At 38.2% G+C, this 14,502-nt stretch overlaps 2 protein-coding genes across 54 annotated transcripts in view; one reads left to right on the top strand and one right to left on the bottom strand.

The window, feature by feature from the left end:
* LOC144289792 (large ribosomal subunit protein eL27-like) overlaps positions 1–14,502 on the top strand; it is a 238,157-nt gene that overhangs the window by 133,000 nt on the left and 90,655 nt on the right. The window contains exons 4-5 of one of the 13 annotated variants that reach the window (XR_013357752.1): positions 59–128; positions 1,105–3,604. The exons of 11 other annotated variants lie outside the window; for them this stretch is intronic. The gene's annotated coding sequence lies outside the window, so the exon portion shown is untranslated. Of the gene's footprint in view, positions 1–58; positions 129–1,104; positions 3,605–14,502 lie in introns of those variants that run through there. One more of the 13 variants, XR_013357743.1, reaches the window with a different exon arrangement.
* LOC144289788 (uncharacterized) overlaps positions 1–14,502 on the bottom strand; it is a 392,823-nt gene that overhangs the window by 76,776 nt on the left and 301,545 nt on the right. For 35 of the 41 annotated variants that reach the window (XR_013357722.1, XR_013357721.1, XR_013357739.1 and 32 more), the window contains one exon: positions 8,741–8,830. The exons of 4 other annotated variants lie outside the window; for them this stretch is intronic. The gene's annotated coding sequence lies outside the window, so the exon portion shown is untranslated. The remainder of the gene's footprint in view (positions 1–8,740; positions 8,831–14,502) is intronic. 2 more of the 41 variants (XR_013357708.1, XR_013357713.1) reach the window with 1 other exon arrangement.

Raw genomic sequence — 14,502 nt, forward strand, 5'->3', positions numbered from 1 at the left:
TATATCCCAGGCTTTGTGCAATGCACTTTACATGCTTTTTCACTTTTGACCTTCACAGCAATCTGGCTATGGATGAACTATACGTAACCTCATTTTACAAAGGAAGATGCAGACAGGATCTTAGAGAGGTAGGTCACTTAGCTTGCCTAATATTGAATAGTCATTATGTGATTAGGTCAAGATTCAGTTCTATTTGATACCAATGAAACCCACCAGTAGCTTATTAATATCAGCATCAGGTTAAAATCATGAATACAAAAATATGTATAAAATATTAAGTATAGGATTTGTCCTTGTACACTCATTGTATAGCTGAACAAATTGAGGCAATCTGTAGAATGTGCATTTAAAAAAAAATCACTAAATGAAATAAGTGGGGATCTGAATTGGAACCCTAGTCTTTTGAATCTTATTCCAACCTTTTTCCAACATGGCATTGTAATTCCACGAGAAAACTGTTCATCTTTGAATTGGCTTGAGTTGTTTGGTCAAAGCCCAGTGTATGAACAGTCATCACATAGAGATTTTAAAGATAGAGTTGTAATACTACTGGCACTATGAAAATATTTAATGATGTTGAATTCCATAAGTATTTATTCAAAATATTTATTGCACATCCTTTTATTGATTACATTAAGCCTTTCTGCTACTAAGCATCCCAATTAAACTATTCTATTACTAGACTAAAGCAAAAGATGAAATGCCCTTTCAAACTCAAGAAAATTGTCTTGTTCTATCTAGATTATCTGTCTCCTCCCAAAAGACTGATAGATATGTAACAGGTGAGAATACAATAGGAAATGTCTCTTTCCTCAAAGTGCCTTGTTAGGATATGTGGTTTGAAAGAGAGAAAAATAGTTTAATCGGAACCACATAATCATTGAAAACAATCTTGTTTCAGTTGCCATCACTGCAAATGCAATTATGGCCAATTCTCATGAGTCTGTGCTAATGGGAAGAGGGTGTAACATGGATGGTTGACAGGCTCAGATAATCCAAATAACTGATTTTCAGCATTTCCCCCACTAAACCTATTCACCAGAGTTACTAGCAAGTAATGGAAATTGCTGATTCTGGTTTCCTTCCTCTTCTCCCCACACCCAGGGCTCCCAAACCAAGTCACCCTTTGATGGAGATATTACTGAGCAATGAAATGACCATAAACCTGTGGGAGGAAGAAGAGAAAAGGAAAGTCGATCAATCCTTGAATAAATAAGCACTATGTTAATCTGATGCTTTAGAAATGCAAAGTCCTACTCCTGTAGAATATTGTTTTGATCACTATATTTGTACAATAAGTATATCTCAAATGCAATTTTGTTAAATCCCTATTACATAACTAGTACATCAACTCATTTTCTTTGTTTAAAAATATTAGCATTGCATATGGGAAGTTTTCTTTGACTTTTACCCTGTTCTCAGACCCACCTCCTTTTCTCAAAAGGAGCACAACAATCTTGATGATTGTTTATTATTATAAAAATTGTTCAGCTTTTTGTCCACTCAGATTTGCTCTATGTATTTATGCAGAAATTTAGAGAAAGCAAGCATGTCCTTTTGGTTTGTTTTACAGTAACGGTAGACAATCTAGATTGTTTAGTTATGTGGTAGACACTGTGGTACACTGTCCAAATCCCTCTTCAATGAAGGACTCATTGCCTCCATGTGGAATGTTAGTAGACAGTTTTCAGCTGTCAAGCCCTTCAAGAACTGCCTGGAGGGCACAGAAGCACCTCAGTCTCACCGCTTTCTCATTTACCCAACATCTAATAACTGATTCAGTTCCATTTGATAGCACTGTGCAAATTCTTATGTGAGTTCCATGCAAAACTGAATGTTGGTTCAACCTGGAACAAGAATGAACTTTCTAGAGTCACAGCTTTATGTAGAGTGACTAAAACTGCTGTTGAACCTGCCTTATAGCTCAACTTTTTCCTCTGACCAATCCTGCTTCCTCAGATACTGATAGCATGAATATTCCTTAATAAATATCCTGCACAGCAAACTCCATCTTATTGTCTTCCAGGAAACCCATCCTGCGACATGCCTCTCACTTACTTTTTTCACTCAGTGCTATGTCTTAGAAGGCTCACTTGCTAGTAAACATAGATCTGGCTTCTTCTTTTAATATTCTTGTACTATTTATGTCAGAAACTGAGTTATTGTTCATTAAATGCCTGGTTCCTGCTCCTGAACCTGTATCCAGACCACATTATAAATACATATGTCTTAAGTTACTGCATTCTGTGGAGAGAAGTGATCTACGACACTTAAGACCCAATCTGTAAAAATCTCATAAAATCTTTGCTGCCCTTTGTCATCCCTTGTATGTTCGCTGAATGCAAAAGATGTAACTGAAGATTCCAAGGTCAGGGAATGGCAGAGTCACATATGAAATAAGGCTGGGTAATGGCATTACCATACAGGCTGCCTGCAAACCCCACATCAAATTGTTAATCTGTTGAAATGTTTTGGGTAATTTCTTAGGGGAATTAGCCTCTATTACTTAAAAGAGAAAGGATCTTTTGGTTGTTTCCAGTTTCTCTCACTATTGCAAACCACGCCCTTCTAAATATTTTGTGCTTGTCTTCTTGGGTATGTTTCTCTAGTGTTAAAGACAGAAGTGGAATCACTAGGTCTTGAGATGCATAAGCCTTGATATTCGACAAATGTTTTTTTACCATTTTCTCAAATGGTTGTGCCAATTTCCATTTTCATTAATAGTGCATTGGAACACCTTTCTCTCTTAGCTTTCCAACATGGAATCTTAAGGGAAACTCTTCAGCTTTGACTGCTAAATATTTTTATATGTAGTTGGATTTTAGTTTCATATCTCAAGTTCCAGGACATAAAAATTTTAAAAGCCATGTGACACTTACAGTTTAATCTCTTTGAAAGCAGTCCCTAAGATTCATGCCATGAAGTCACTCACCATTTTGCTGTAGAAGGAATTTGAATTGTGTATGCCAAGGCAGATGCATACCCATGTGTGCTTATTAGCTCCAGAATGAGCCCAATCAAGTGCCCAGATTTTACATTGGACGGTTTTGCTGTTACCTCTTCCTCATTCAGAAAGAAAAAAGAGCCATTATGCTACTAGCTTCTGTTTCCTGAGTGCATAGTATATGCCAGGCCCTGTGCTAAGCATTTTAACTGCATTAACTTATTTGAGTCTCACAGTAATCCTCTAACGTGGAAATTTCTTTTATTTAGCCCTGCTTTTTCAGATGAGAAAACTGAAGGTAATAGAACTTACAGGTGAAAGAGCTAAAGTATAAACCTAAGATTGTCTGACTCCTGACTCAGGACTAAAACTCTCTTCTCTTACACTCTGTTTATATTACAACTCTCCTTCAAAGTCAGAGGTGTCACACATTATTTAATTATATTTTACCATACCTCATTGATGGACATTAAGAGCTGTAGTAGTCTTTGTGTATGTGGGGATTAACCAGGTAATGAGGAGATATGCTTTGTGACTGTCAAGGGTTTACTTTAACGGGTAGGACAACATGCAGAAGGGTTAAGACCTCTGTCAGTTTTGGGGGAAAAAAATACAAAAGTATACAGTTCCATAAGACATTTGAAGGTTTGAAAAAAAAAAAAAAAGAAAGAAATATCTGCATTCTGGGTGGCTGCTTGCAAAAGCAGCTGTAATCACTTGGCCAAATCACATCTTACTCAGTGCTCCTCCCTGAACTTCCTTTGTCCTCAAACTGAATATAATGCAGAGGAGGTCTGTGTGGGTCTGGGGCAAGATGGAATTTGGACCAGCTGTTTTCAAAGGTTACATTAGAAACTCTACAGCTAAAAGGGGTTGCTGTGAAAGCTGTCTTCTGAAGCCGGAGTTTCCACATTATATCTCATGCCTGTACTGAGAAACTATGGTAGGGCTGAAACTGGCAATACATAAATCTTCCCAAGATGAACAAAATGTTAGGGCCTATCGATGAGGCACAAGGACATATTTGACTTCCCAAATTTCTTCCATTTTTGTGGTTTTTGAGGTTGCAGTAGAATTCAAACCTCTCTGGGTTCAAGTTCATCTAGTCTTGACAAAATATGACTTCCTGTGTCAGCAAAAGAAGGTTTTGATTTAAAAAAATTGAGGACAATTAGATGAAATAGTTTTTACCAACTATAAATGAATCAAGGTTAGATTTCTCTTAAAATATACAGGGGTCAAAAGTCTGGGAATGAAACATAAGCAATGGACTCATTTGGCATTTCCTCGGGCCATGCCACGTTGGAAAACTCTGAGTTCCTGTAAATCCCAAACTTGGTAAAAAGACAAGCAGACACAGCACAAAGAAAAAGAAGGCTAAATGGGTATGTGTAATCGTGGACAGAAGGCTTAAATTTGGTTTCTTCCCAGGAAAAGTGTTTCTTCAAAGCTGTCATCCATTTGTGTAATGATATATATTTGTTCATTTAAGCAATGTCTATTATCCTTGCTTCATGTCCAATACAGTTGTAAACTTGCTCTACAGCAGAGAACGAAAGACACAATCTCTTACAGTCTTGGAGGGGAGAGATAAGGAAATAAGCACAACTATTCATAAACAAGTATTTGCACACTGAGAGTGTTGCTATGAAGAAAGTAATTGGGGTACTCTGATAAAGAATGAAGGGGGAGACCTATGTAGATAAAGTCTGCAGGGGAGATATGTCTGAAGAAGCACTGTCTGATGGAGACATGAGCAAAATGAGACGGGGCAAAATTTCTCAGGCTGGGCAGCTGCTCATGTGAAGGCTTTGAGGCTTGGAAACGTTGGGCTGATTGGAGGCAGTGGCAAGAGCATACTGGGATAGTGGGAAGCTGGCTCAAGCAGGGGCCAGTTGATCTCGACAATAAAATTGCTCTGGAGAGTTTTAAACAGGGAGGTGACATGGTCTGATTTACATTTTAGAATTATCAGTCCAGCTGCGATGTTCACACTCTATCTAGGGGAGATAGGTTGGCAAAGGAGTACAGTGGAAGTAGGGAATTTAGATAGTAAGCATTTATAATAGCTCAAGTGCAACAGGGCAGAGGAACAAGATTGAGACGTATCTATGTATCTGTTCTCTTGTCAGTGCTGTACCTCCATCAAAGCTGACACGCATGTGAAATGTTTCGGTAAGTCTGATGATGTTGCATGAATTCCACTAAGCATTCTTAGGGGAAATAACAATTAGGGAAACCGCAAGGCCATTACTTGCAGCTTGAAACTATCAACTGCTAGAGACTGCAAGTAACCAAAGCACCTATATCGGTGACTGTAGTAATGTGCAAAGTAATTGAACTTCTGGGGTTCTGTGAGCATTTGCATGTGATGTGTGATTTATGTGGTTGTCATGTAGTGAGCTCCTTGAGCAAGGATACTAGAAGGTACACTTGGCTTTGGTCTCTTTGCCATTTCCTTGACATGAGATTGAATGGAGAAGGAAGAGAATCACCAGTGAAATGAGGTTTTTATTTTTCTGTGTGTATGCCCATGGAATACCTTAAAAGAAGGGAAGGCATGACCTCTGTTTTCAAACGGCAGTGTATGGAGACTCAAGAGCTGTCAGTTTTAAAGCTCCAGTTGGGATTTTTTGACTGGCCTCCACATGTTCCACTGCTTGTAGATGGGCTTCATCAAAAGCAGACATTTTTTAAAGCTGTGCTGAGCCAATGTCTTACCTGTACATTTGTTTTTATTTTAGTGTTTCACTGTTTACCAAAAATGGAGTTCTAAGGTTATTCATGGAACTCATTGTTTTAGAGACTGGTAATTGGATGTCTTAGACAGTAGGATTGCTAGGTACTACTGAACATCCATTTGAAATCTGTGGCCATGAACTGAAAATGCTGTTGGTCAGCACTTTTACCTTTTAACAGTCACAATGCTATATTCTTCTAAGTCAAATAATCTTTTCAATGAGAAGTTGCTGTAATTTATTTCCCTTGGTTTCTGTGGTTTAGTCTTTCTTTCATTGAGTGATAGATATTCCTTGAGTATCTATTATGAGCCGAGCACTGTGTTGACAGAATCATCAGTAATAAGATAAGGAAGGCAGAATGAAAAAAAAATATAAAGAAGATAGAAGTTAAGAGAGAGGGATGAAAAATAACTCAAGAAAAGAAACTTGAAAATCCCTTCGGTGTTCACTTTTTAGTCTGTCATTTTCCATCTGCATTGACCTTGGGTGAATCACTTTATCTATGTCTTTGTTGCCCTCTCTAAATTTGAAGGCTTAATTAAACTATAGAGTCCTTGGGTGGCCTTACAGGGAAAGGTGTAACTGAAGTGTCAAATCTGACACATATTTTATATTTCTGATTTCTCTGAAACTGATAAGCTCCAAGGATTTTGGTATCTTATTTAACAGGTAGCAACAGCAAGTAACTTTGATAAAGTTCTCCTCAGAGGTTTACAACTTGGTGAAATTTTCTGTTCAGAAAAGAAAAAAAAAAGAAATTGCTATTCAGCAGACAGATTTGCTCTCAGATTTTCCTGTTTCACACAGAAGACAAGACCAGAGGATATTGGGGGGCCTTTATTAGAGATTGTGTGTGTGTGTGTGTGTTAAGCTTAATTGTGTGTGGGCAATGTTGACTCTTTTTTTTAACATCAAAAATATAAAGCATTTGGGATAGGAAACAGAGGAAACAAAGTCCCATTTCATTTGCTTTTACATTTGTTCTCTTCTGTGTCTCCATGTTGACATCCAAATGCTAATTTAGCCAAGTATGGCTAATCCCCTAGAATCTGCAACAGTCAGCCACATAATTCAGTGCCACACTATGAGATGTTCAGTTCAACTTCTCAGATTTGTGAAGGAAAAGGGTTAAAGTATGTTTGCCGTATGAAGCAGAAACAATACTGAAAAATCTTAAAATTGTATAGAACTTGCCACCATCCATGCTGTTATACCATCCATGCTGATATGCCATATCCATTGTCTATAGAAGTGGTTCTCAATCTGGGGCAGTTTTGCCCTGCAGGGGACATTTGCATTTTTGACTGTTGTGGCTCAGGGATGGGGATAGAAGCCAGGGATACTGCAAAACATCCAACAATGTACAAGATAGCCCTCACAATGAAGTATTATCTGGACCAAAATGTCCCCAGTGACAATGCTGAAGGTGAAGAAACTTCAGGGTCTGGGTCACTCTACTAAATCTAGAATATATATGCCAATTTTCTAAATTTTTTTTTTTTTTTTTCAATTTTCTAAATTTGGAAGCTTGCTAAGAGAAAAGGCTAAAAATTGAATTAAATTTAGGTTTTATTGTACATCAGTAGCTATCTAATACAAAGTGCTTTCAAGTTTATAACATCAAATATAAAACAGGTCAACCTATAATAATAAAAATAATCCTTATATATTTAAGGTACTTTCTAGTACACAAATTTACATCTATCACTGTGTTTGATCATCACTTTGATACTGTTCAAGAGTTATGACTGGCATCATAACCATTTTATAGAAAGGAAATTGTTTTTGCCTGTTGAATCTTTTGAAATGGCTTTTTAGCTTGTTCTAACACCTTAATGATTGAGGAATCACCAACAAATCTGTCACAGTCAAGTATTTCTAGAAGGAAATATTCCAGGTATGGGATGCTCATGTCTCTTTCCTTGGCATAAGAGGAAAATGAAACTTTAGGAACTGCCTTGGAAATGGTATACCACAATTGTGCCACATATCTGATTTATAAAAATTCATTTTGGGGGCACCTGGGTGACTCAGTGATTGAGCCTCTGCCTTTGGCTCAGGTTGTGATCCTGGGGTCCTGGGATCAAGTCCTGCACTGGGCTCCCTGAAGGGAGCCTGCTTCTCCCTCTGCCTATGTCTCTCTGTCTCTCATGAATAGATAAATAAAATCTCCAAAAAAAAATAATAAAAAAAGAAATTTATTTTTTGGAAGGCAGCCGAAGATATCAGAAGTGTCATTCTTACTTGGGTTGCCTTTTTTATAGAACATGAAACATGTTCTATAAAAAAGGCATGAATTATAAAACATGAATGCGGTTATGATCAGGAAAATTTCCTGGCCTCTGATCTACTCTTTGTATGGCTTTACCATGCTGTGATGCATAGAGTATAACTTGAACATCTAGTGAAGAATAGATCAGGGATATCACAGGCTAAGTTGTGGTTTGGATTTCCTTGGCAACCCAAAAAATATGAATATAAATGTGTCAAATTCATTAGACACTTAATGGACCTCCTTTGATTCTGAAAATGTCTTAAAGACCGTGCCAAGAGATAATCAAGTCAGATACAAGGAAATGGGAAATGAGTTCTTGCCTTGTTCAGGGATGGCACAGAGCATATTGCTTCTGAACACAGGTTTTAGCAGGAGGCAGACCCAGGGTGAAGTGCTGGTTTGAGCACTAGCTCACTCTGAAAGTACAGCAATTACACAATACCGGATGTCCTCATCCACTAGATGGGATGGTTCTCTTTATGGGAGCAGAGAGGATTAAACCTGTGATGTAATGGACTTAGCAGTGCCAGGCACATTGTAAGCACTTGAGGACCGCAAATCCTTCTTGAAGAGGCTGTGAAGTTTTGATTTTGGTGATTCTTGCTGGTATGTTCTCTTTTCATGACACTTCCTTAGCATGCCTGTATGTTCACTCTGGCCTGTGTGCAATGCCACAATCCTAGATCGGATCCTTGACATGTTTTGCAAACACCCTATGAATGAGACCAAACCCTCCCTTTTCTTAAAACCCTTCAAAGAACTTTCCTAAAGGAGTCTTACCTTGCCTGCTCTTTAAGTGTTGGAGCTCCTCAGGTTTTTCTCCTTATCAAATTGCTTCTCAGATGACCCGATGCTGTATTTTAATAAGCACTGTATAAACCAGTGTTCATAGAAGCATTATTCACAATGGCCAAAAGAGGGAAGCAACCCAGATGTCCATCAACACATGAACAAACAAAATGTGGTATATACACACAAAGGACTATTATTCAGCCAAAAAAAAAAGAAAGACTTCTGACAAATGTGACAACATGGAACAATCCTGAGGACCTTATGCTAGTTGAAAAAAGCCAGTCACAAAAGGCCAATTACTATATGATTTTATTTACTGAGATACCTAGAGAACTCAAATCTATAGAGACATAAAGCAGAAGACTGGTTACCAGGGCTTGGGGAGAAAGAATTGGAAGTGATTACTTTATGAGTAAGGAATTTTGGCTTGGAATAAATGAAAAAGTTCTGGAGATGGAGGATGGTGATGGCTGTACAACAGGATCAGTGCAAGTAATGCCACTGAATTTGTACACTTAAAAATTGTTAAAGTAGAAAATTTTGTTATGTATATTTTATCACAGTAGAAAAGATTTTAAAGTAAGTACCATTTAACAATAAAATAAAAATTGCTAATAATTATTGAATACCAGGTGCCACGCATTGGGCCAGTCATGTTATGTATAGTCATTAATTTAAGCCTCACATTAACTCTTAGAGATCATTGCTATGGTTGTTTCCATTTACCAACAAGAAAATTAAAGCCCTGACAGGTTGAATAAGCCCAAGGACACACAGCTAGGACGTTGCAGAGCTGAGATCAAAACCCAGATATCAAGTGCCAAATTCTTAATCTTTATGCATACTCCCTCACCTGGTGCCTATATGTTGACAACCATCACATTGTGAATCTCTAGCCCAGGCTTTGGATGAATGACGATGATGGTGATATTGATGCTTTACTAACTTTCAGCCTCCCCAAAAAATTATGAAACAGTGCCCATTATCCCGATTTAAAGATGAGAAATCTGAAGCATAGGGAGGTTAAATAACTTGTTCCAGCCAGGATTTAAACTTAGGTCAGTCTGATTTAAAGCCATATTCTTAAATATAACTGTATTCTTGAATATCCCACAAGCACCTTATTCTAAAATAAACTTTTTTCATATTTTAAAATATGTCAAGATATAACTTATATCAATACAGTATTCTCCCTATACTCCAGTATTAACTTGATGGATGGACTTTCTAGAACTCAGGAAATAGGGTACTTATCACTCTAGATATACTAGGGGCTCAGAAGAAGTTCGTTAAAACACAATCTGCCCTGCGATTACCAAAACCTGGCCCTTGGATACAGACCTAAATGAAAGAATCAGGAACCCAAGTGAGAAGAACAAGTATGTATAGGAGAAAATCCTCCTTCAGACCTCAGTGAGTTGCTCCTGGGGGCAGAAACCCTTGGCTATCTCAAGGCAGACTTAGAGAACACGCCTATGTAATTTTTAAAAGTTTAAGCCATTTTACATGATTTTGATCACCCCTACTATGGCTACCTTTCTCTATTGCCCATGCTGTTTTCCCTACTCAGTGAGCTTTGCTGTCTTGTTGCTAAGAACTGAGACCCTCGGTGCCTCTGGGTCTTTTCATGGGCAGTGATGTCTTGCATCAGCTCGCATTGTTGCCTCTTTACCAATTTTACAATTGCCCTCAGAAACTCCAGAAAATGGAACTGGACAACTTGGAGCCCAAACACAATTTCTAAGACTTAAATCCCTGACCCCCAGAAAGACCCTAAGAGATGCTGTGGAATGCAAACTTCACCAACAAATCCAATCTGCTTTGTTCTGTGAAAAAGTTCCCTAACAACCATGAATCATTAGGCATTATAACGAAAGGGCCAATTTTCCTGCTGTATAAAACCAGCTTTTTATAAAAATAGGCATCCTTGATGTCATGGGTAGAATTAAATGACCCGAATGCAATTTTTTAACAAAGGGAATAGTGGCTAAGAGTTTTTGCTGTCATTTTTCTTCTCCTGGAGTATATCTGGTCCTGCCTGTACCCAGATCTAGATCTGGAAAAGTTTACTTGTAATAATAATTAGACTTTACCATGACAACTGCAACATTTAAACATTGCTGCTGGCAGAAAAATTACTTCCCAAGGAAAAAAAATTTTGAGGAAATATATGTAATTTTTCAAGGCACAACAAAAATACGTGGGGCTACCTTAAAACATACTATAGCTTTCCCGATTATTACTGATAATGTAAATCCAGAATGCAGTTGAAATTTCAGTGTGATGGAGTCACAATGAATTTAAAGGCTGACTTGACTGGTATTACTTTCTAGAGGGAGAGGAAGGAGCCTGTTCTTAGAGAGGGTTGTGAGTTACTCAAGTCATCAAATATTCATGCTAAAAAAAAAAAAAAACTCTGCAAAATAAAATGATGGTTCCTAAATAAATGTCAAGAGTTAGATGGCATTCAGTAAATGGTTCTAGGATGAATGCAAACGGTGTTTCTTTAATTAAAAGCAAGCAAAAATAACTAATTAAATGTCATGATAGGACAGGGAAAGTATAGGGGAGGAAGGGCTGGTGGGGGGAGACCATGTCAGAGAATTAGACTCTGATTCCGAGGAGAGGGAAGATGGGGCACCTTCCTCATTTCTGCAGAGATGGGTTCAAATAATGCCAAATAGTACCACTCTAGCCAGACTGCATCCACAGAAGGGAGAGCCTTAGCTAGGAAAGGAGCCCACAGTAAATGTAATTGGGAACATATATTGCTATTATTAAGAATAATAATAACTACCACTGAGTGAGTACCTCATCCATTCCAGGGAATTAACACATTATTTATGCCATCTCACCAGATGAAGCTTGTGTGTTGGGTACCAGCGAAGCACACAAAACCATTTTTTTTTTTTTGCCAGAAAATGCTGTTTTGTATTTCTCAGAAAGCATTGAATTAGTCTCAGAGGGAAACTTGGAATGTTGCTGAACTACCTTTGTTCACATTTTGAATTGGTATTGTTCTTATTTTAAAGTACATAATAGGAGGGGCTAGGCAGCACCATAATCTTTTCAGTAGCAGAAGCTCTAATACTTTGGCCGGGGCCAGCGGGTCTCCGCCATCACTCCTTCCTTAACTAGTTGCCCTTAGGTAATGCCAGGATTGGGAGAAAACTGGGTCATGCAACTTTAAGTGAGATTGGAGCACCCATCTCCCACCTTCCCTGAACTTGCTCTGAACCTCTTTGACAAGAGCCTCCTGTCCATTCCGGAGACACTGCCTGTTGCAAATCCCCCTTGTTGTTTTTATCTGAACTTTGTGTCTGATTCCGTATCATCACTCCCCAGGATATTTCTACCCAGGTTGAAAACACACATCCCACTTCCAGGCATCTGCTTCACGTTTCCTGGATGGCCCAGTAATGTGTTTGTTTAGCTCACTTCACATTAGACTATAGATTTTGCCAGTGGCCTTTTGAACACCAGCCTCAGGATGTTTGTTTTCATAAGTTTTTGTCTTATCTCACTTCCTCTGAAAAAGCCTCACTTTTCACAGCTTGGCTGAAGCCTGAATAAGCAGCTCTCTGTGCCTTGCCGAGACATCTTGCCAATGCATGAGGCTAAATGATTTGCAGTTTGAAAATCATAACCATTCTGCATTGCAGCATTTCACCAAATAGGCAGAAGAGTACTCTAAGAACACGGACAAGAGTATAGTAAAGTGCATCATCAGTGGTCTCTCTGCCTCCTTTCTCTCCCTCCTTCCCTCCCTTTCCACTCCACCCCCTTCTCTCTTACTTGGTGCCTGGAACTGGGATGAAGTTCAGTGGTTCTCAAATGCATGGGAGGCACCTGGGGAACTTGTTAAAATGCAAATTCGAAGACCACATCCTCAGAAATTCAGACTCAAAACAGCTAAATGAGCTCCAGGGAGTCTTTTTAACACCTCCTCCACGACACCACCCTTATCATTTTGATTAAATAACTGGTAAGATCTAAACGTGAAGAAACACCAGTAAACTGGTTAAAATCTTGTATTTGAACATTGCCATCTCACATGCGGCTTTGAATTCTAGCTCAGTAATTGTCTCACTGGGTAACCTGATCTCTAGTTTCCCTCAAATGTGAATAAAAGATTTTGTGAGAATTCAGGGGGCTAGGTGAGAAGTATGTGTTCAATGAATATGAGTTCTCATTCTTAAATCATTATATTCTAAAGAAGCACAAAAGAAAAATAGTAGAACATAAATCTAATTAGTGGTCTTCTAGAGGGGAACAAGTAGTCTAAGTGTATGTGAAACTAAAGGCAAAACTTGGACCAATGTATGAAAAACAGAAAGAAAGGGCTTCACTCTTTTATTTCCAAAGATCTACAGCCCATATCTCTCCCTTGACTTGTTCTGTTCCTCAGCCCCATCCCCACTCAGCATCCTTCAGGAGGTTTCTTGAACTCACTTCCTCAGGGAGGGTGACCTTCCTGACCTGCAGGTTAAATCCACATCACCAGTTACTTCCTCTTTATGTGCTCCTCACGTGTTATTGTTAATTACTAGTTTCATGTCTGCCTTCCTACTGTACCATGAGCTCTACTAATGGATGGGAGCTTGCAAGCTATTATAGCCTTATTTCTAACTGTATTTCTAACTTATTTCTAACATAGTATGAGCCTGATACATACATATCGTTTGGGGAAGTAAATAAATGTAAGGATATAGGGAAAGTTTTTAAAAAATTAATTAGTGCTTTTTAACAATTCAGTGAAATGTCTTGGGGATACTAACTTGCCTGTCATGACAGGTCCAGTCAAATGAACCACTTGGATATATTGCTAAGGAAATCCCTGTAGGGAGTCTTAAGTTCTCTTTCAGTTGGCCAGTTTTCAGAGCACATCAAGAAAATCTTGGGTAGTTTCTTGAAGAAAGACAAAGTCATAATGAAGAGCTTTGTTTTACCATTTGCAAGGAGTTAGACAAATTGCACAAGGAAACACCAGATGACAACATCAATTTTAATTATGTCTCAGTGAAACACCTGAAGGTACCATTTAAATGATGCACTGCTACAGTTTGCAGGACCTCCAAAGGATGAAGGGAGAATTAATGTGGTAGAGACAGAATGATTTTATTTACCAATCTACTCCTAGCTTTGTTGCATTTACGTTTTTTCTTTCCTCATATGGAGAAATTTTAGCTTGGTATTAATATTCCCACAAAGGAAAGGTGATTCACGAGCTGAATGAATTAAGCATTCTACCAGACTTGTTCTCAAAAGTTGGAAAAACAGCAAAACTCACACATTATTTCAAGCCTGGAAAAGCTGAGCTAATATTTTTCTCCATTGTCTTTCATTTTCTGCTTCTGGCCAAAAATAGAAAGCCACTTTTATATCCTTTTAAACGTGTTCTTAGGGGGAAAGGCATCTTCCAAGTGGAAGCAGGAACAGAGAATAAATGCTCAGTTTTATTTCTTTTGGCAGATAGACTTCATTTGAATTTTTTGCTCATATGGCCAGAGGTCTCAGTACTGCAAAATAAAAGCCTACCTGGCAACTTAGAAAAGGTGAAGAAGACCACATAACTCCTAGCCAAGTTCTTAATCAATTTAGTCCTCATTACAACCTAACTTCCTCTATGGGCCAGTTTCTCTGAGTATTTATATTCCATTATTTTCAAAGAAAACCAAGAGTGCCATATAGAATGACAGTTAACTGTGATAAGCATGGAAGCATACATAGATAAATTATACACTCATTCT

The sequence above is a fragment of the Canis aureus genome, chromosome 19 (genome assembly GCF_053574225.1).
Source record: "Canis aureus isolate CA01 chromosome 19, VMU_Caureus_v.1.0, whole genome shotgun sequence".
NCBI classification, from domain to species: Eukaryota; Metazoa; Chordata; class Mammalia; order Carnivora; family Canidae; genus Canis; species Canis aureus.